This window comes from Carassius auratus, chromosome 5 (genome assembly GCF_003368295.1).
Source record: "Carassius auratus strain Wakin chromosome 5, ASM336829v1, whole genome shotgun sequence".
NCBI lineage: Eukaryota > Metazoa > Chordata > Actinopteri > Cypriniformes > Cyprinidae > Carassius > Carassius auratus.
This window is the reverse complement of record NC_039247.1, coordinates 27,519,545-27,541,688: the sequence shown is the minus strand read 5'-3', so window position 1 is coordinate 27,541,688 and position 22,144 is coordinate 27,519,545.

Genomic DNA, 22,144 nt, shown 5'->3' with positions numbered 1-22,144 from the left:
AAAGATTTGCACAAATCTGTAATGGAAATGCACGAAGACTGAATAAATGATGCTTGAAAATTCAGCTTTGATCACAACAATAAAGTACATTTCACAATATATATTCACATAGAAAACACTTTTTACATAATTGTAATATTTTACAGTTTCTACTGTATTTTGCTCAAATTAATGCAGCCTTGGCAAACAGAAGAGATCTGATCTTACTGACCCAAGAATATAGTGCTTATGCAACCATAGAGCCATTATCAAATGCTTGCTAAATGTATATGTATCAGATCTGTCATTAAACCACTGTGAAAAATTGCAGATGTTAGGAGATGTGCTCAGAAAAAAGTGATGTAACAGAAACTATGAACTCTCTCTTTTCTACCACTTTAGATACAGTTGCTCCTTTATGCTTAAAGAAGATTAAGGGGAAAAAAATGATACTGTGGTATAACGAGCACACTTGTGCTTTAAAGAGAGCAGCCTGGAAAATGGAGCATAGCTAGAAGAAAACAAAACTAGAGGTGTTTTGTATTGCATGGAGGGAGTACTTCTACTTATAGAAAAGCTTTAAAAACTGCTAGATCTGCTTACTTTTCTTAATTTTTAGAAGGAAAAAAACAACCCCAAGTATTTATTCAATACAGTGATTAAAGGAATGAAAAATAAACCATTAACATGCACATACATTTCCCAACAGCACAGTAGTAATGACTTTATAAACTTATAATTCCAAGATCAATACTATTAGAGCTCGAATTCTAACCATGCAGCCATCAGCTGAGACAGTGCATTATTGACTCCCTGAACAACAATTCCACTCATCCTCTGCTATAGGAGAGGAAGAATTGTATAAACTTGACAAATCATCAAAAACAACAACATGTATGTTAGACCCTATATGATACCTGTGAAGATTTCCAGTCAGGATTTAGACTGTATCATTGTACTGAGACTGCTCTCATCAGAGTTACAAATGAGCTGCTCTTGTCATTTGATCGTGGTTATATTTCTCTATTACTGCTACTGGATCTTAGCACTGTTTTTGAGACAATCGACCACCATATTCTGTTGAGTAGACTTCAAAATGATGTTGGCATTTGTAGAATTGCATTGGCATGGTTCAAATCTTACTTATCTGTCTGTCATCAATTCGAAGCAGTGAATGAAGAGGTATCAGATTGATCACAAGTACAGTATGGAGTACCACAAGGCTCAGTACTTGGACTGCTGCTTTTCACCTTTTTCATGTAACCCTTGGTAGATATCATCAGGAAACTTTGTGTTAGCTTTCACTGTTATGCTGATGAAGTGTAACTCTATATTTGTTTGTGGCCTGATGAAACATACCAATTCAAAAAAATTAACGGAATGCATAGTTCATATAAAAACAAAACAAAAACAGGATGAGGAACCTAGGTGTACTATTTGATAGCAATCTTTTCTTTGAAAATCATGTTTCTAGCATTTGTAAAACCTAATACAAATGAAATAAAATCCAAATAAAAATAAATAAATACAGTGCGACCTATGCTCTCAATGTCAAATGCAGTATTGTTTATTAATGCGTTCATGACCTCATGGTTAGATTATTGTAATACTTTATAGGGAGGTTGTTCTGTGCACTGTAAACAAACTCCAGCTGGTTCAAAATGCAGCAGCTAGAGTTCTTACCAGAACCAGGAAGTATGACCATTTTAGCCCGGTTCTGTCAAGTCTGTACTGGCTCCTGATTGAACAACGGATACATTTTAAATCCTGCTAATTACTTATAAAGCCCTGACTGGTTTAGCTCCTTAATATTCCAGTGAGCTTGTATTGCATTTTAGTCCTTCACGTCCACTGTGATCTCAAAACTCTGGCCATTTGATAATACCCAGAATATCAAAATCAATTACAGTCAGAAGACCCTTTTCCTATTTAGCACCCAAACTCTGGAATAATCTACCTAGCGTTGTTTGAGAGGGAGACACACTCTGTCAGTTTAAGTCTATTTTAAAGACCCATCTCTTTAACCTGGCATACAATACACTATCACATTTCTGCATTAATTAGGTCAACCGGAACCGAGAACACGTCCCATAACACCCAATATACTTAAACAATTACATCATAAGAAGAATGGCATCTACGCTAATATTAGTTTCTTTCATTCTTATTCTCTTGTCACCATAGGGACCTAGATCCAGTCCGTTTCCGGACAGATGGTCAACATAGCCACCCAGATCCAGTCCATATCCTGACAAGATGGTGGATCAACACCTAGAAATGACCTCTACAGCACTGAATGTCAGCCGAGACCAAATCAACTAGATTACCCCCAAGGACCCCGTCAACTAGACAAGGACAAGACCACAGGACCTCTGCACAAACTGAGCTGTGTGCAGCCTGGAATTAAACCGTGCCATGCTAGATTTGTTTGGCTAGAGGAGAAATGGCCCCCCCGATTGAGCTTGGTTTCTCCCAAGGTTTTTTTTTTTTTCTGCCACTGATGGAGTTTTAATTCCTTGCCAATGTCTCATTTGGCTTCCTTAGTTGGGTATGCTTAATTTCTGGATTTATTGTTGGCTTGATTGCACAGATACTATTTGAACTAAACTGAGCTGGATGATGACATCACTGAATCACCACTGAATTGACTTTAACCTGAAAATCCTCTTGCATTATTGACAAACAACTTTTCTGTTTGACACTGTAAAGCTTTGTAAAGCTCACAATCGGCATTGTATAATGCACTTTATAAAGCTGACTAATGTGATATTTGTGTCAATTAACCTTCTCTCTGTTAATAAATAAACAAGTTAAAAGGTTTCTTTATCAATTAATGCACCCCTTTGCAGTCGAAAGCAATACCCCTAAGAGACACATGATCTTCTGATTCAGCACACTGAGTACTAACAAGATAAATGTGTCAACAAAAAAAGAAATGTGCCTGTCTACAGTAAATCAGCAAGGCACGGCAATCTGTACAATATACTAATGCCCAATGGGAGTGATGTGCACTCTGTTACTAGCTTGATCTGCCTTGGGCTTCTCTGACTTTAAAGATTATTGAGCAAATGATAAATTTGTCAAGTCTTAAGCAAAGAGCATGTGGCAGCCTATGGCAGCGCAGTTCAACTAGAGGCTTTTTATAATGATTGGATTTGTCGTGATAGAGCTCTTAAATGATCGAGCCAAAATATTGACCTTGTGCATGTCTCTCGCTCTCTGGCTTTCCGTATTCTTCCAAGGTGAATAAACCACTTTAAATATTCACAGATGACATCCTTTTAATTGCTAAGTTGAGATCAATCTAATAATGTTATTCACAGTATGGCATTGAAATGTTGGCTGCTCACCAGCACTGCCGCAAAGGACTTGCAGAAGTGAAACAGTGGTTTGCCAGTCTTTCATATCTGTGGCTTTAAAGTTAGGCTAATTCTGTTTTCCTGAAGAAATCACGTAAACTCACCATGCCTGAAAAGTACAAAGAGTCCATGTGCATAAACCACAATAATCCAGACATTTCCTGTAGCGCAAACAGTAGAGCATGGCAATGCCAAGGTCATGGTTTTGATTTCCACGAGAAGTAAAAACTGACTAAATGCAAATTAGACACAAATGTACTTTCAATGCAGTGTAAGTCACTTGGGGTAAACATGTCTGCAAAAATGTATTATTGTAAATATGTTTAAAAGTTGCAAAAAAAGGCCCACACACTATTAAGATAAAAAAAAAGCAAATAAAACCACAGCTTTACTAAGAATAGGCAAATGTTTAGATCACAACTGCTTTTTATATCTTCATAGTGTGTAGGCCTTTTTTGCAATTTTTTGCAACGCACCTGGCATGAAGCAAGAAGCTAGGATTAAGAACAAACATTTCCCATAAGGCTTTGATAAATGATAAATGAAGATTTTTGACTTTAATAAATGACCAAAAAGCAAAAACTTTCATTCTTATTTAAAGGATTTGCTGGAAAGAAATTTAATAACATAAAAGAATATCTGCTTGTAATTTTGACAAAACTTACAAATTACAGTTTATTGGATTACAGATATTAGGTAATATATTCAGACTACTTTAGGCCTAACTTGTAAGAAAATATATTCCATTCTTTGTTATCAACATCATGTAGTGTTTCAAGCAATGCATGCTAGGGATTCCCAAACTGGGAATCTTAAAGACCTGCAGAGAGTTTTTGAGTTGATGAAAAGCAAATAAATAAATAAATAAAATGTCAGCTTTAACTAGCTAACTCACTTTAAAATTAAAACACTCAAAATAATACACTTAAACAGTCAAAATAAAAATATTTTAATGATTTACCCACGTTATGTCATTAACAAACATCAGAGAACTGCACATATATGAATGTGAATTATTTAATTATTACTTATGTAATCAGTTACTACCCAGCACTGTAAAGTGATTAAGAAACAAGCGCTATTCTGTTTATAGCTGACCGGCGGTCGGCATGTGAAGGGCTTTGTGACGCCTGGTCCACAGCTGCTAAATGTGTTTGTCATGTTATCACGTTAGCCTGTGGAACAGAAGGAACACTGCTGCAGACGGAGACAGACCACACTCAGACTGCTCACTTCCTAAATACATTTGTTTATTAATTCAATTTCTGCCCTCTCCAGCAGGCTCTGACCTTTCATCAGATGCCAAACAACAGAGTAAAAGAACGCTGTCCGCCCAGCATCCCTGCAGCCACACCCCCAGGCAGCTAATAGAGTTAGTGTAATGCTGTCTCAGAAGCCGATGTGAAACTGAATTGGGAGCAAGATGGCTTTTTTTGCAGCCCACCATTCTCATGGACAAACATAAAGCACAGAGGGGTCTTTGAGCTATGGCTGCAGACAATCTAATTGGTATTGACATTCTCGTCTCTGAGGAAATTTGACATCTAAGGGCAAACAATTTTATTTAGTTGTCTGAATACTCTCAATGGAGGACCAGCGTGGTTCCACAGCATGCCGCTCGGCTCCCCACGTACTCCTGTGCGGCAATCGATCCTAATCTGATTCTGGACAAGGAGCAGAAAAATGAAAATAAAATCAAAAGCACTGTTAGGGCAAAATATTAACAAGAGAGAACAATCCTGGTGGTGGACAGCAGCAGTAATGTGCTTGAGCTACAGTATTGTTAATGCATGGACCACTGCAATTTCCCCTCTATAAAGGTGCCTCTGCCTCAAAGAAATCTGCTGCTCCAGCTAAAAGCACCACAGGCTGCCAAAAGGGTCTCATTCTCTGAGCGCGTCTTGAGCCCGGCCCTGGTCGCCTGATTTCATTAGTCTCACTCCCTGGAGAACACATCTCATTTTTTGTGAGAGTGGACCATCCAGGAGGGGCTTACAATGAAGGTCCATCATAGAAGAGAGTGCATGTGTGAGAGATGACGGATCAGAAAAATTGAAGTGGCCCTCACAAATTCTCTGTTGGCTGTGTGTGTGTGTGGGGGGTGGCGTTTGTGCACTGAAGGCTACTTTCAGTCGAAGGGTGTTTTACTTGCATCGGTCAGTCAATGAGCGAATGAGATATGCAGGGTCAACTATAGGAAGCTATTTGGTGAATCCACTCAAAGCATTCATCTGTTTGTCTGAGCATTAAGCACACACTTGTGATGGAGCTACAGCAGATTTGTCTACCCTTTTAAATGAAACTCCTAAAGTGCATGCTAACGCACTGATTGACTCAATCAAATGCCATGAGTTTAGTGAGGAAGCATCTGTCTGTTTGAAACCTGTTTGAAAACAGTCAGTATTTTTGCAGTTCAGTTTGGTGACGAAAATGGTAATAGCTTTAACAAAAGGTTTTGCAAATACGACCCATTTTTAATGATGTTACATTGTAATTTTGAAATTGTTGTGTCTGCTCAACTGAGCTCCTTCCTGCAAAAAGATATCTGTATGAAGAATTTCATTCAGGTTTCACACCCCACCATAGCACAGAAACTGCACTTACCTGCAAATTACCTGCTTCTTGCTTCAGATCAAGGCTGCATCTCATTGCTAGTTTTACTTGATCTTTTGCAAATACGACCCATTTTTAATGATGTTACATTGTATCCGGGGGTTAAATCGGGATTAGTTATGTTAGTGGGATTTTTGGTGTTGGGCTTATATATAAATACACACACAGACACATTTTTTTTTTTCATATGCATAGTTTCATATGCTCATCAAGAAGTGATAACAGATTTATATTGTTAGAAAATATTTTTTGAATAAATGCTGTTCTTTTAAACTATATGGCAGCACAACTGTTGCTAACATTGATATTTCTAATAATAAATCAGCATTATAATGACTTCTTAAGGACCATATGGCACTTTAGACTGGAGTAATGGCTGGTGGAAATTCCACTTCGCACCACAAAATTTAATTCTATTTGAAGAGTTTGGTTCCAAAACGCAATAAACCATTTTTTTTCAAACTGAGTTTCTATCAAAATCAGTATAGTATCTGGTCGGTATAGAAATTTATGCAAAATATGATACCTGCAGAGTTATTTGGTGATGTTTTCTCTCTTTTTTCCAATCTGACCTTCTCTGCAGAATGAGGTATATCCACTCAACCAATCACAGTGCAATATTCCACACACTCTACATTAATGGAGGCGCTTTGTACTTTGTAATCAACAAACAAACTTAGGGCAGCTCCATAAATGGCATGTGATTGTCATGCGCATCTCGTTAGTAAAGCCGGTTCTGTGATATAATAAAAACAGGTTTTAACTGTAGCATTTTTACAGTCTTTTACTGTTAAATTACGGTGTACTGTTAACCGTTTGATGAAACTATTACAATTCAAACCAAAGTGTTTTCCACCACAACCTCACCACTTTTTAATGTTTAAACATAGTAAATACCTTCTGATGTATATAAGAGTATCCTTTATGAAACAAAAATATAACGAAATTTACTTTACTGAACTGGCAAATTATAGGCCTATTTCAAATCTTCCATTTATGTCTAAAATTTTTAAATTGTTGTGTCTGCTCAACTGAGCTCCTTCCTGCAAAAAGATATCTGTATGAAGAATTCCATTCAGGTTTCACACCCCACCATAACACAGAAACTGCACTTACCTGCAAATTACCTGCTTCTTGCTTCAGATAAAGGCTGCATCTCATTGCTAGTTTTACTTGATCTTAGTGCTGCGTTAGACACCATAGATCATGACATACTCATAGATAGATTACAAAACTATACAGGTATTTAAGGGCAGACTCTAAGATGGTTTAGATCCTACCTGTCTGATTGCTACCATTTTGCTTATTTAAATGGGGAGTCATCTCATTTATCACCAGTAAAATATGGAGTGCCACAAGGATCCGTCTTAGGTCCCCTTCTATTTTCAATATACATGTTGCCCCTTGGTAATATTATTAGAAAATATGAGATTAGTTTCCACTGTTATGCTGATGATACTCCACTATATATCTCACCGAGACCAGATGAAACTTCTTACTTATCTAAACTAACAGAGTGTGTTAAAAATGTAAATGATTGGATGACCAATGATTTTCTTCTATTAAATTTGGATAAGACAGAGATATTAATTATTGGACCAAAAAACTGTACACAGAATCTTGTAGATTACAATTTGCAACTAGATGCATACTCTATTACTTCCTCTACAGTCAAAAATCTGGGTGTGATATTAGACAGCAACTTGTCTTTTGAAAACCACATTTCCCATGTTACAAAAACTGCATTCTTCCATTTTAGAAACATTGCCAAGCTACGAAACATGTAACCTGTTTCTGATGCAGAAAAGCTAGTTCATGCATTTATGAACTCTAGACTGGACTATTGTAATGCACTTCTTGGTGGTTGTCCTGCTTCTTCAATAAACAAGCTACAGGTGGTCCAAAATGCAGCAGTTAGAGTCCTTACCAGGTCAGGAAAATATGATCATTCTACCTCAATTTTAAAAGTTTCTGCCCTGGCTACCAATTAAGTTCCGTATCAGTTACAAATTATCGTTACTTACCAATAAGGCCCTAAATGGTTTAGCTCCTGCGTACCTAACTAAACTTCTACCACGCTACAATCCATCATGCTCCCTAAGGTCTCAAAACTCTGGACTTTTGGTAGTTCCGATAGCAAAGTCCACTAAAGGATGTAGAGCTTTTTCACATTTGGCTCCCAAACTCTGGAATAGCCTTCCTGATAATGTTCGGGGTTCAGACACACTCTCTCTGTTTAAATCTAGATTAAAAACGCATTTCTTTCACCAAGCATTAGAGTAATGCATCTCTTAAATTGTGACTGCAGTTGCATCTGATCAAATGTGCATTCTTATTCTTTAGCTTAGGTTAAACTAATTAATTTTACTTTGTTGGAACAGCAGCTATACTAATTATGTCTCTATTTGTTTCTCTGTTCTGCGTAACTAGGATATACACAAGCTCCAGTCTGGATCCAGAACACCTGAGAAGAGATGATGCTGACCCTCAGAGGACCCCAGATGATGCTAACCTTGAATCAACAAACAGAACTAACAAATATTGCTACAAGTGTGACTGCATCATATAATAATTGCTGTAAATAATGTTCATCGTCTGGCTGACTACATCTTTTAATATTTTTTTTGATAATCCTGTCATATGCTCACAGACTGACACTCACCACTTGTAAGCTATTACTAAATGTTGTAGAAACGTAATTTTCTGTAAAGTTGCTTTGCAATGATTTGTATCGTAAAAAGCTCTATACAAATAAACTTGAACTGAATTGATTTGAATGTTTCTAATCATGATGATCATATTCAATATCTTAAATTAAGTGCCCATTACTGTAGCAGCCATTTTGTACAGTACAGGTTTCCATTTTCTTGCTACTCCTACTTCACATTTTGTCCAATTCTTATAAAAATGGGCTCATATGATCTTTGGACTGAGCCACACAGAAATGACTGAACAGATTTTTGATATTCAGAACCATTCCCCCCAAAATATCTCTCTGAATTGGAAAATTTCTAAGTGAAAAACATCTGCACACAGTTATGATGTGCAAATATGTTCATATGCACAGATGAGCAGATGAGACTCAGTGACACTGTTGCCAACACCTAATAGAAAAACTGAAATCTCAATCAAATTTTTAAAGACTTTTAGACTTCCCTGCACTGCCGCCTGCAAGATCTCAATCAGAGCACCTGAGGCCTTTCTCAAAGTACCTGAGGTAATGTTCTCTGTCACTGATAGACTTGATTTACACAGGTTGAAATGCAGGGCTTGTGTCTCCTGCTATGGATGGATAAACAGGTTGGTCTCTCTCAGAGGCTTTCGTTTTGATCAGTTTTACAGATAGATGTCCATAAATGTCTGTCTTATGGCCTGTGGTGTTGTCTGCTCCGAGACTGATGTTATCATGGAGAAAAGGCCAAAGATGTGTACACATTCCTCCTGTTGGCTATTGAATGAATAAGGGCCTGTTCCTTGTTCTTTTTGTTTAGCAAGTTAATTAGATGTCCAGCCAGCGCTAGAAGACAGTGGTGCAAATTTGGAGAAGCATAATGAAATTAAGTAAAGAGTTGCAGTGAAATCAATATTATCACTAGCCGCGTTTCCACTGTTGGACTAAAAGTGGGAGTGCTAGTGCATGCCAGGGCCAGTCGCATTTCCACTGTCACTTCCACTGTCACTGAGTTTCTCCACATCTGGAGAGCGTAGGCGCCGCGGATCATTTCATAAAGCTAACAGCTATAACACCAGCATTAAAGACTAACTTTCAGTCAGCAGCAAGTGATTGAAATAACTTGATCCGATGTGGATTATGATCACCATACAAGGCAAAACTATTTATAAGCAATGCTAAAGACTGCACGCTAGCAATTAATGTTCCCATAGTAAACATGGTAAAAATTATGCGACCGCTTGAAGAAATCAGACGTCAGGTTCTCAATCACAATCATGTATTTAGTAACATATTTCATCTGTCATAAGTCTTGTCTCGAGAGTTTATCTCTGTGTATTACCTAAAATATGATAATGGTTTTTGTTCAGGAGCTTTTATAAACATAGAAATTATAATTATTTCTAAATGTGATGCATACTGTGACTACAAATAGACTGAAGCGGTTTTGACTGAATGAGCAAGTAGGATATGTTCATAACGCTTTATTTATGACTAATTTTCAATTCTTAAAAATGTATTCATTGGGATCAATGTATCACTTATAGTAAAACATTGATGTTTTGGGATTTAAATATTTAACAAAGCATGCTAACAAACGGCCGCTTTAATCATTTTCATTTTGTGATCACGCTAGTAACAGTGACTTATTTCTTTTTAGTTTTCTGATAACTTCTTTTTGTTGGTGAAATTATGGTGTTGCGTCACGTTGTTCCTGAGAACCATGTGAAGGGCAGGTTTTAGTGAAGTGCAGCGCTTCTGGCCCAATGGTGGAAACACAGCGTGATTTTGGGCTCGGTGCTACAGGTCTGAGGCTATTAGCCTAAAGCACTGGTTTGCACTGCCCCGACAGTAGAAAACAGCTACTTAGAACTTTCTCAGGCCAGAATAACGGGACAGTTATATGAATTGACTATGTTTTAGTTACACTGCAGGTGGAATGGGTTTGTCAGTGAAAGCGTGTTTACATCCGTGCCTCGCTCACACAAACAGAAGTCTAAAATCTGATACTCAGCCAAAGTAGTGTTAATAAACAGTGATCCGGCAGCTTGGAGAAATACAAGTAATCGTGAGCGGCCTCACTTTTCACTCTGGGCTTTCAGGCATGTTTGGAGTGATCAGGTGATGGTTTGGGGATTTTGTATTCAGGGCATGAGCAACTGCTGAGAGATGAGAAAAACTCAGAGCAACATATAAGGAACGGGTATAGAATGAGATTTTAAGTTAATATTTTAATAAAACACATGCTCATGTTCTCAGTTATATGTTTTTCAATAGTAATATGATACAAAATAGTTGCTTTTTAAAGGTGTTCCCACTTTACAAGAACCAACTAAGACCTTTCAGTGATCAAAATTAACAAAATCAAACAAAAAGAGCCTTTGCAATGACTTTGTATCGGGACTTTAAAGTGTCTTTTTTTAGGAACCTGATTTCTAATAATGATAATAATTAAATTATTATTATTGTAATGAATAGTCCACTGAAGGCGAGCTAGATGAACTCAAGTGAAGTTTATTTACAAGGTGCGTATCAAAATCCAAACATAATCCAAACAATAAACAAAGACTTGACTTGATGAGGTATGAACAGACGGGACTAAAACAGATTTGACTCAACAGAAGGAACATACGTTAATACACGACAAGCCACAATGGCAAATGCAATGACTACTTATAACAAACAATACAGATCAAATGACAATAACAAACCAATGGGAAACAAGACAAATGACTAAGACAACCATCAGAACATGACACAATAAGGGAAGCATGACACTAACAGCATGAAACAAACTACAAAATAAAAGACATGAAAACAATGAATAAGAAACAAAACCCAAAACAGACCTTACATATTCCCCCATCTAAGGGCGGCTCCTGACGCCCAAAACAAACATAACCAAAGAAATTCAGGAGGGTGGTGGAGCGAAGATGGAGCAGGGGGAGGGATGGATGGCCAGGCCCGTGAAAAGGAAGAGGGCCTAGAGGGTGGAGCAATGGCAGTCCTGGTGCTAGGAGCAGTGGTGGATTGGGATCCAGAGCAGTATGGAGCCATGGTGGAGCAGGCCGAGCTGGGATGGCAGAGAGGCACTGGGAGAGCAGGAAACCAAGGTGGAGAAGAGACATGGAAAGACCACTTGTCTGTGGCAGAACAGGCAGAGAGTTTTTTGAATGGCCTATGTGGCATGGCAGCCATCTTGGCTGGGGACTCTGGTGTGGGGGCCATCTTGGCCGGGGACTCTGGTGTGACAGGAATGATCCAATCAGGCTCAGAAATGGCAGCCATGTCGTGACGAAGCTCTGGAATGGTGGCCATGTCGCAACGAGACCCTGGGATGGTGGCCATGTCATGGCGAGATCCTGGAAGTTCAGCTGAGATGTGACGAGACTCTAGAAGGGTTGGCCATTTTGTGAAGAGACTATTGTGAGACTATTGAATGAATGACCATATGAATTTCCCCTTGTGAGACAATAAAGTTTACCTTGACCTTGACCTTGTGTGGCAGCCATCTTACAACGGAGCTCTTCAATGGTGGCCATGTTGAAAAGAATCTCTTGTGTGACCAGCATGATGTGAGCAGGCTCTGGCTTGGAAGACATGATGTGAAGAGGGCTTGGCATAGCAGGCATGACGGGAGCAAACACTGGCATGTTGGGAGCAGGTCCTGGAGTAGGGAGTATTACGTGAGCAGGCTGTGGCCTGGCAGGTGCTGCGGGACTGTGGATACCATCATCCACAGTTCCCACAGAGAATGGTGATCCACTCAGCAGTAAGGCGTAGTCAGTATATTTGGCTAGGGACCAGTGAACTTTTCCCCATGGAAGCAGAGAGCAAATGGGCTCATTAAGACCGAATCGAATAGTGCCCTTTAATGCCACATGCGGCACCAATAGCATGAAGACAAGAGGGCAAGGGAATGACTAACAACTAACGACTTTCATGAGTAACGGCATGAAACAAACTACAAAATAAAAGACATGAAAACAATGAACAAGAAACAAAACCCAAAATAGACCTTACATTATCCTTACAGTATACATTTTATTTTACACTATAAGTTATAATACTCATATGTATGTCTTAAATCCCTTATTTTCGGGATGCTGTTTTGGTGGAAAAGTGAATGTAGACCTTAAAGTTTCTGTTTAATTGACAACAGCTTAATAAATGTGACTTTAATGTGGTAAAATGCTGAAAGTGTATGTCCGCAAAAATATAGCAAATGTGAAAACAACATGTGCCTGGTGCATGTGTTCCAAAATTCATATTATGCATGACACAACCTAACATAAATTATAATTATGCTACTTATATTGTTATATTACAATGTAATAAAGACTTTCAAAAAAATAACTGCAATAATATAACTGAAGCCATTATCTATCCTCATGATGAATTATTTTGCTATTTTTCTGAAAACTCGTCAGGAATAATAAGATAATAGATAAAGCTCTGGACAAAATGCATTTAAAAAATTGTATTCTGACATAACTTTACACACACAATTTGACCAGCACTTCAGGAGCCAGTGTGTCCCTGTAATGTCAGGAAGAGACTTTAAAAATGCGATTTGTATTTATCAACATTTGTATTAAAAAGATCCTTTTTCAGAATAGACAGAAATTGAAGATAAATGTTCTGTGGTAAGATGACAACACCGTACCATAGAAGGTTAAATAAGCACAATTGCTAAATGTCTGATCTTTAGCACGACACTCTAGCTCAGATTCTTCTCTGGGTTTCTGCTCACGCTCGACTGCCAATGGCAACAAACAAGGCAGCAAATTTCCTTCATGCTGTAATCATGAATAATGACCTCCAAATCACTTTCGTCGCTTAGACCCACCAACAGGATATCTTTATTAACACAAATCTAGACTGACTTCTGATCGTTGTGTTTGATAAGAGATCCTTGTGCCAAATGCTTATACAAGTGCTATCATCATTCCCTCTTTCTTTAATAGATTTATTAATTTATTAATCGCAAAACTCAAGAAAATAAACCCAAGAATTCACTCAAGAAAATAAACAGTGATGATTTACTTTGAATCTTCAACATTAAAGCTGACTCAGTGAACTAATAATTAGTTTTGTAATATTATCTATCCTATTATACCAGAAAAGGCAGCTCAAAAGTCATGCTAATGATTGCCTTTTTGAAATATGATGTCTTAAAGATGAATCAAATATGCTCCTTGGCAATTTTGTTTCCCAAGATGCTTAACACAGCTGTCTTTAGCTTGCCTCGCCATCTGGATGGTATGGCCATGGAGAAGATGATAATGCACTTTATGATGAGGGGAGGATGAAACCTTTGACCTTCACAACCCTTTGACCTCTCTGGGCAATATTCAGTGGTATTCCTGTAAGAAGCATATGCTTGCTCGTCCGATATGTTAAAGAAATTTATAACCAGAGCTTTGTCGATAAGGCCTTGGCTTCTCTCTCCTGTCCCAGTGGACTATGAAAGACCGCATCTAGTATATCTGATGCATGCTACATTTATCACAGATTGTGAATAGACTTGATCTTCTAGCTCATATTCAGTTACATTAAGTTATTTCTGTTGGAAATTATAGCAAGTTATCTTAATTATAACTTTTGTTAGCTAAGCTGTGACGTGCCACTAAGAAAATAACCAGGCATAGATATCTGCTAACTTACAGTAATCCCCATCTTTGACATAGACCTGTAGCTCCAAACATGTGTAGTGAATAGATCAAGTGACATGTGCAGGTTCTGGTTCATCAGGGTCCTCTGTAAGGTGAGCTGACGTTTCAGTCCCAGGGGAAATCGCGGTGATGCTGCCTGGATTGAAAGTGTTTGTATATTTAGAGTATACTCCTCATATGTCCAGTTCTGTGATGCTCAGCCACACCATTTTTGCCCCACGTGTGGTGGATGAGCTGAAATCTTGTGTCCCTCAGCGTTTCCCTTATAACAGTCCTGAACAATAATGGATTGAACCCCTCCAGTGCTGTGCAGATTATTGAGTGTTTATTCATTGGTTTGTAAATAAAGTAGATGTTTTCTGACCTATCAGTGATTTATGATCATTTATGAGTTTTATCGTTTAAGGGTGAAGAGTGTACCACATGTCTGTACCACTAACAACAACAAAAAGAATAGCAAAATTTACCAAAAGCTAGTAAAGTTGGTTTCACTTTAGTTTGATGGTCACTTTAACACATTCTGTTGATTATAAGTAGCGCTGCATCTACATGTCTACTAACTCTCATTAGAGCAGGGGTGTCAAACTCAATTCCTTGAGGGCTGGAGCTCTGCAGAGTTTTGTTCCAACCCTGTTCCAACACCCATACTATGTAGTTTTCAAATAATTCTGAAGGACTTGATTAGTTAAATCAGGTGTGTTTAATTAGGGTTGAATCTAAACTCTGCAGGGCTCCTGCCCTCCAGGAATTGACGTTGACACTCCTGCATTAGAGTATTAGTAGATTGGTAGGGTTAGGGTTAGAATAAGTTGACATGCACATGTCAACTTATTCTAACCCTAACCCTACCAGGGCTCCGGCCCTGTTGATATGTACTGTACATGTCAACTTATTCTAACCCTAACCCTACCAGTCTACTAATACTCTAATGCGGGGGTGTCAAACTCATAACTCTGATGAGAGTTAGTAGATATGTAGGTGCAACATTAATTGTTGTCAACAAAATGTTCAAAAGGGACCATCAAAATAAAGTGTTACCATAAAGTTTGTTACCCATGTAACAACTTAACTCACTGCCTAACCACCACAGTATGATGCATCATTTGAGTACTATCTGTTTTGATATATTTTGATATATTTACACAATATCCTTGTTTCCATACACTCTAGGTTCCTGCAGAGCTCCAGAGTAGACATGCAACTTTCTGATATAGAAAACTCTCTCTCTCTCTCTCTCTCTCTCTCTCTCTCTCTCTCTCTCTCTATATACATATATATATATATATTTATTTACACACACACACACACATAGTCAGTATAAAAATAATCAACAAGTCATCAACAGTTCAAGACATTCCACAGATTTTCAGTGGGATTTAAGTCTGGGGCCTGACTAGGCGATGCAAGGACATTAACCTTTTTCTCCTTCAACCACTATGTTCTCAGTTTTTGATGTGTGCTTTGGGTCATTGTCATCTTAGAAGGTAAACCTTCTTCCCATTGACAACTTTATGGCAGAGGGCAACAGATTTTTCTCAAGAATCTGATGGTGTTTTGCCCCATCCATTTTTCCTTCTATCCTGACAAGTGCTCAAGTCCCTGCTTCAGAGAAACACCCCATCACAGGATATTGCCACCTTCATGTTTTACCCTAGGAAAGGTGTTATTTGGATAGTGAGCTGTATTGTTTTTTTACTGCCAGACATATCGTTTGGTGTTGAGGCCAAATAATTCAATTTTAGCCTCAGCTGCCCTAAAATATTCAAGGTGTGTTTTAGTAAAGCTCGGTCTTGACGGCATGTGGGCTTTCTTGAAGAGTGGCTTTTTTTTCTTGCATACCTCCCATACAAGACACATTTGTGGGTAATTTGTGATATTGTTGTCACCTGCACACGGTGACCACTCTTTGTCATAAATTCCTCCAACTGCTTCAGAGTTGCTGTAGGCCTCTGATAGCATATCAGTCCAGTTTTCTCCTGGCTCTTTCATCCAGTTTGGAGCGACATCCTGATCCAGGGAGGGCCTGTGTTATACCAAATACCTTCCTCTTTTTAATAATAGATTTCACTGTGCTTTTAGGCATTGATAAAACCTTTGCATTGTTATTTATTTATTTATATATTTATTTTATTTTTTTTGTATCCATCTTCTGACTTGCGTCTGTCAATAACTTTATCCTCAAGATCTTTTGACAGTGTCTTGCCATCCATATAGTTGATTGTTTGCTTCAATTTCACTTACAATGACTGAAATGCTCCAAGAAAGCTCTTTTCATGCTGAGCTGATCATGACCACAGCTGATCACAGTTGAAAGTCAAATGGCTTTGTGTGCAATTGAGAATTAAAGAAATGAACTGTAATAAATGGACGCACAATTCCTCTGGAATTAAATTCCTGCAGTAAAATCCATCACCACACAAAGATGTTACAAGACTCTCCTATGTCATTTGTTCACTTTTGTGGCCATTGACCTAACAACCTTGGATTCCTGACCTCTTGTCATCTTATTTCTAGGCCCTGCGCTGCCAATGACTACCTGCCAGGCACCTGCTTTGAGAAATGAAACAGTAGTAAATGTGTCTCTGTGGACCTCTTCAACCCTGCAGACAACAGGCTTGCACAGTCCCTGCGTCTGAATGGGTCTTGAGTGTGCCTGGTAAACCAATCTCCCTAATTATCTATTGAAAGAACAATCTTTTTCCTTTCAGAGTCATTACCCCCAGTTCAATTTGCTGAAAAGTAACATACAGGAGCAAAAAAGCAGGGAGGAAAGAAAAACACTCCAAAGGTAGGGTTGCTGATTTCCACCAAGGCTAATTGCTTGGGAGAGACCATATGTGAAATTTAGATTGGAATAAAGGTGGAGGGGTCCGGCATTGGGAACAAATTACAAATAAATGCAAGATCTTAGATAGCTCTTGTTTCCTGCAGAGTTGAGAGGAGTGGCAGAGGCATATGTCCAGCTTCCCAAAAAACTAAAAAGTGATAGTACCTCCAAAAAAGCAGCTCAGATTTACTTGGGTTATCACATTTATTTATTGCCATTTTTCTAACCTGAATTTTCATTTAATTTTGATTCTTTACTTATTGACCAGGACTCCCTGGCAGAAGAGATACTGTATCTCCATGGGACATTCCTGGTTAAATTAAAATAAAAATAATAATAATTGAATTGTCTCGCCCCCATTCTAAATTAAACAACAGACGATTTCTACTTAAAAATTTGATCAAAAACTGAAGTTGAAGTGTTTGCCAATGCAGTGGAGCTTTGTCCATAGTCTTATCTGTTAGTTGTTTTTAGAAGGAGCTTCTGATGATTTCCCACTGCAATGAGAATATTTAAATGCGTTTTCATTTTAGGGCTATGTGATCATTTCATATGAAATGTTTTAGGGATCATCAGAAATCGTTCATCATGTCCTTCTGCATTACTCGACTTGGATCAATCCCACAAGCATACCTTTAATTTTATTCTTTTGTTGAACTTTTATAAGTCCCTCATCTGGTTGAGGACTTTGAACTGTTTTTTTTTGTACACTGATCCTCCAAAATCTCTCTTCCAGCTACAAAACCTTCAAATCTTCCAGCAGCTATGCAGGACTGATGCCCAACCTCCCTGCATTTGGAAACATTCATAAGCCATTGGTTATAAACGAAAGGGGATTTACTTTGAAATTTGAAGAAAGTACTACTTCTCTTGACTGATGTACCAGTGTCTGAATGTTATTGACAAAACATTCAGTCTTTCCAGCATTGCAACAAGCAAAGCATTGTCTATTTATTTATTTATTTATTTTATTTTTTTTAAATAAGCAGCTCACACATCATAAGCAAAACTGTAGGGTAAATATGTCACAGTGTGACCTCCTTTACTGCTATCTTTGTCAGAAAACGGTAAAAAACATACAACACAAATCTATGTGGTTGTTTGTCACAAGTGGTGAGATTTGTCACTGCCCAAGCGTGAAACCTGTCACTAGTAATAAACTTTGGCTGCCGGACAAAGCCTTTGTTTTCTAGTGTGTGGCCACATGCAACACCCTTCCTGGCACCAATCGTTGAAGGCCATAGCACAATGACATGGGTGCCAGGCCACCTCTTCCCCAGTGGCTGGATCTGGAATGCTTTGAGTCAGAGCTGTTGGCAGGCCAGGCAAGTTAACTCGCTGGCCTCCCAAGCCCTCATGGGCCTGGTGTCCACTTGCACTCCCAATAAGCCCCCTGTATACAGTGTACGTCATTTTTCATGGATTGCAAGAGAGCTGAGCTCAAACCCATCATGCACTCTCTTCAATATATGCAACAAGTCTTCTTGCTTTTATGAACTCCAATGCACGTTGGCATCTTAAAAAGTTTCTGGTTTATAAAAGCACATATGATGCAGTCTGTGAGTGCAGTTTGAGTAATGACACTCACAGGTCTATAATTCCCCACCAACATCTGTATCTGATTGTTAACATGATTTTTTTTTTTTTTTTTTTTTACAAACAAATAAATAAAACCCAGACTACTGGTCCCTGTGGAGACAAACTCAACAAGGTTCTCAGTTTACCAAAGTCCAGCATCTCAATCTATAGCAAATGATCCAATTTATTCTTCCATTTATTGTAGCATTGTGCCTATGTAGAGTGTAACTAAAGACTGGAATAGATTGCACAGCTTTTAATGTGAATAGATTTTAAAACAGGCATCACACAATCGCTTTTAAATAGTTATAGAGGAAAAACTGGCCATTGTACACTAAACAACTGAGGATCACACACGACCAGACTTTCAAGTACTCACATTGAAACATGTGCCTTGTTGCTAGGAGATGTGCGACAAATGAAAACTATATGTCATAAAATTGATCAAACATGTTCGATATCATCCGACTAAATGGAATCATTGTTTGAAGCCAAAACGTCTGTGATCATCATACGCTACATGATTTTCTATGGAATTTGTCAACTTAAACTGGTAGATGGGCTCTGACTTTTGACAATTAGCATCAACTTGTTTAGACTGTAAATCATGGCAAAAATCTGGGCTGGAGTTGTGTAGTGTATTCCAGCCTTAAGCTTTATGTTCTGATATTGGTCACAACTGTCCATCTTCACATTCTCAAAGCAATGAGTTGTTTAACCCTCCTCTTGTTGTACAGTAGCATTGATACATGTTATATGATAGTTGTTAGAATATCTGACTGTATTTATATGAATGCTGAGCACATGAAAACTTTTTTCCAGATGAGCACTTTTGTAGAAATTAATCACAGACCTTTTCTTCTGCAATAAAATTAATGACAATACCAAATTTGGAACTATTTTAAGACCTGCACGCAGAAGATAGACTTGTAGAGGGAAGGCTTAACTTTTCTCAAGTGAAGCTTGTCCCTGGTGTAATAGTATTTATTTTGGAGTAATTTAAATCATTTACAGAAGAATAACATTGTACTAAAATGAGAGCTAAGAAGGTCGGAGGAAAACATTGGGGTCTACGGTTGAAGCATGAGCGTAATTTGTTTTAACTGGCTGTGGAAATAAGCAGTGCGAGTCTTTACCCCTGGCAGCTGTAAATCCAGACCTCTGCTATGCGCGCTGTCGGTAACCTTTTCTTGGCTTGAAGACTTCCTCTTGCTTACACCTCCCCTGGGTGCCTCCAGCCAAAGAAATTGAGCTTTTCATCCTTTTATGTGACATCCTCATCGTGACCCCATTCTGGTCATCCGCCGCATCTTCCTCCATGGGGCTGCATGCTACAGAGATGGAGCCGTAAGAGCCAATCATGTCCTCTCATCTTTGAGTGCTAATGTAATTTAACCCTGTGGTCACAGCACCGTAACTATGGTGATATGACAGAGTGGGTGAAGTGAGTCAAGTGACCGTGTGGAACGGGCGAGAGAAAGCAAGCATTTGGTGATAGCCATTCATTTCTGATGTTGATGCTCTGTGATTTCCATCAGAAGATAATCACACAAAATACAAACAATGAAAAGGAGGGAATGGAAAAGGAGGAATGTATGCTAAGAGGCTGATTTGTCTTTTTACACCTCGTGTTCAAGGTAGTGGTCTGGATGTTCCCTGTGGGGGTTGGATTTAAAAAGCTCTTGATTCTGTTGTATTGCTCTGAATGGGCAGTAGTTCAGTAGGCAGGTTTCCTTTGGGGGCAAGAGTGTTAAATCTGTATGCTTTAAAGAAGTACAAGATGTCTTCACTTACCTCTAACAGGCATCCAGGGTAAAAATCTGTGTTAGTGTGTTTGCCATCAGGGTTAGGGTTATGAAATCTAGTCATACTACTGTTTGTTGCGTTAAAAGTCAGGATTCCGCAATGTTTAACCCCCAAATTGTGTCATCATTCACTTTCTTGTGTCATTCCAAAACCGTATGACTTTATTCTGTGGTACAAAAAAAGAAGATTTTGAAAAATGCCTTTTTTTTCCCTCAATAAAATGATAGTCAACAGAATAAAGAATTTCATACAGTTTTAAATGGGCAAAGTTTGCTATCCCAGCTGTGGTCCCATATAACTCGCATGAAAACCTTAGTATGGTTAAATCAATGAAATTGAAGTAGCGACATATTTTTTTTGTGACATATATTGGAGTATAACAGATTGTCAAAAAAGAAAAGGTGTAGTGTGGGTCTTTTGTTTGTTGATTGGATGTTGAGATGTGGGCGTGGCTTTCTAAAGCATGATGAGCATCAGTTTGAGTGTGCTACATACGTCACCAGAGAGTTGACTGAGTTGACAGTTACAAATGACAAATGAACTGTTCAAAATAATATAATATCCTATTTATAGTCTAATCCTGACCAGGAAAATTTTGGAATTTTAAATAAATCACACCAAGGTTAAATAGACATTGCTTATTAAAATAGTGTGCAGATTAGGCCACACAGTGAGCTTGTGGCACTTTATAATATCGATCTGTTGTGTATCGGGGCTATAATTATAGAATAATTAAAATTACTATACATATATATATATATATTTTTTACTATACTTAGCTCTTTTTGCAATGAATTACACCTAAATTCTGTTTTAACTTTATACTAATGTGCTTAGCATTAGATTTCATTTGATCCAGGTGGATATTTTTTATGATTTGAAAGTCACATTGTTTGTGCTTTCAAATGAAGGCGATAATCTTAAAAGAGTCCAGATATTTACTGGAGTACTGAATGATTACACAAATACAAAGTTCTGTAGATGTCTCATGGTCTTCACAGCAGCAGAATGAATTGAATGACACTCTGGTTGTCTGAGGCAAAGGGAGGTAATGAAAACAAATGAAGGGTCTTATTCCCGATGGAAAGGGGGAGGAACTTAGTCATCAAGCTAATTTTATTCTTGTCTGGCCAAGAGACTTCATTTCCTCTGGCTGTTTGTACAGACGCTGGGCTCTATGTTGCCAAATGATGAATATGGTGCCTGATGTCCGGATGGCAGATGCTGGATGTGTAACTCAAGCCCAAATACTGATTCTCTTCAAGCAGTAAATTCAAGCATGCAAGAGTTTCAGGTTTTATTTATTTTCTGCTTTCATATTTCCTTGGCTGTTAGATTATTAGCCTATGAAGGTAAATGAGATGACATCAAAACGGCACATTTTCAGAGACAGTTTAATGAGTAAACAGACTAATGATTGTGAATGAATAAGAAATCATAACATTAAAAATGGTGGAAAGAATGTCTCACATTTTGAATCAATTACCTTATCAATAAATGCATTGTTCTTCTCCTCTACAACATACATGCACATTAGTAAAATATATGAGACCAGACTTTTGGTTTATGTTTAACAGATGTTATCTAAATGCAAACTTTTTTAAGCAGATTGTAGTGTGACTCAAAAAAAAGCGCT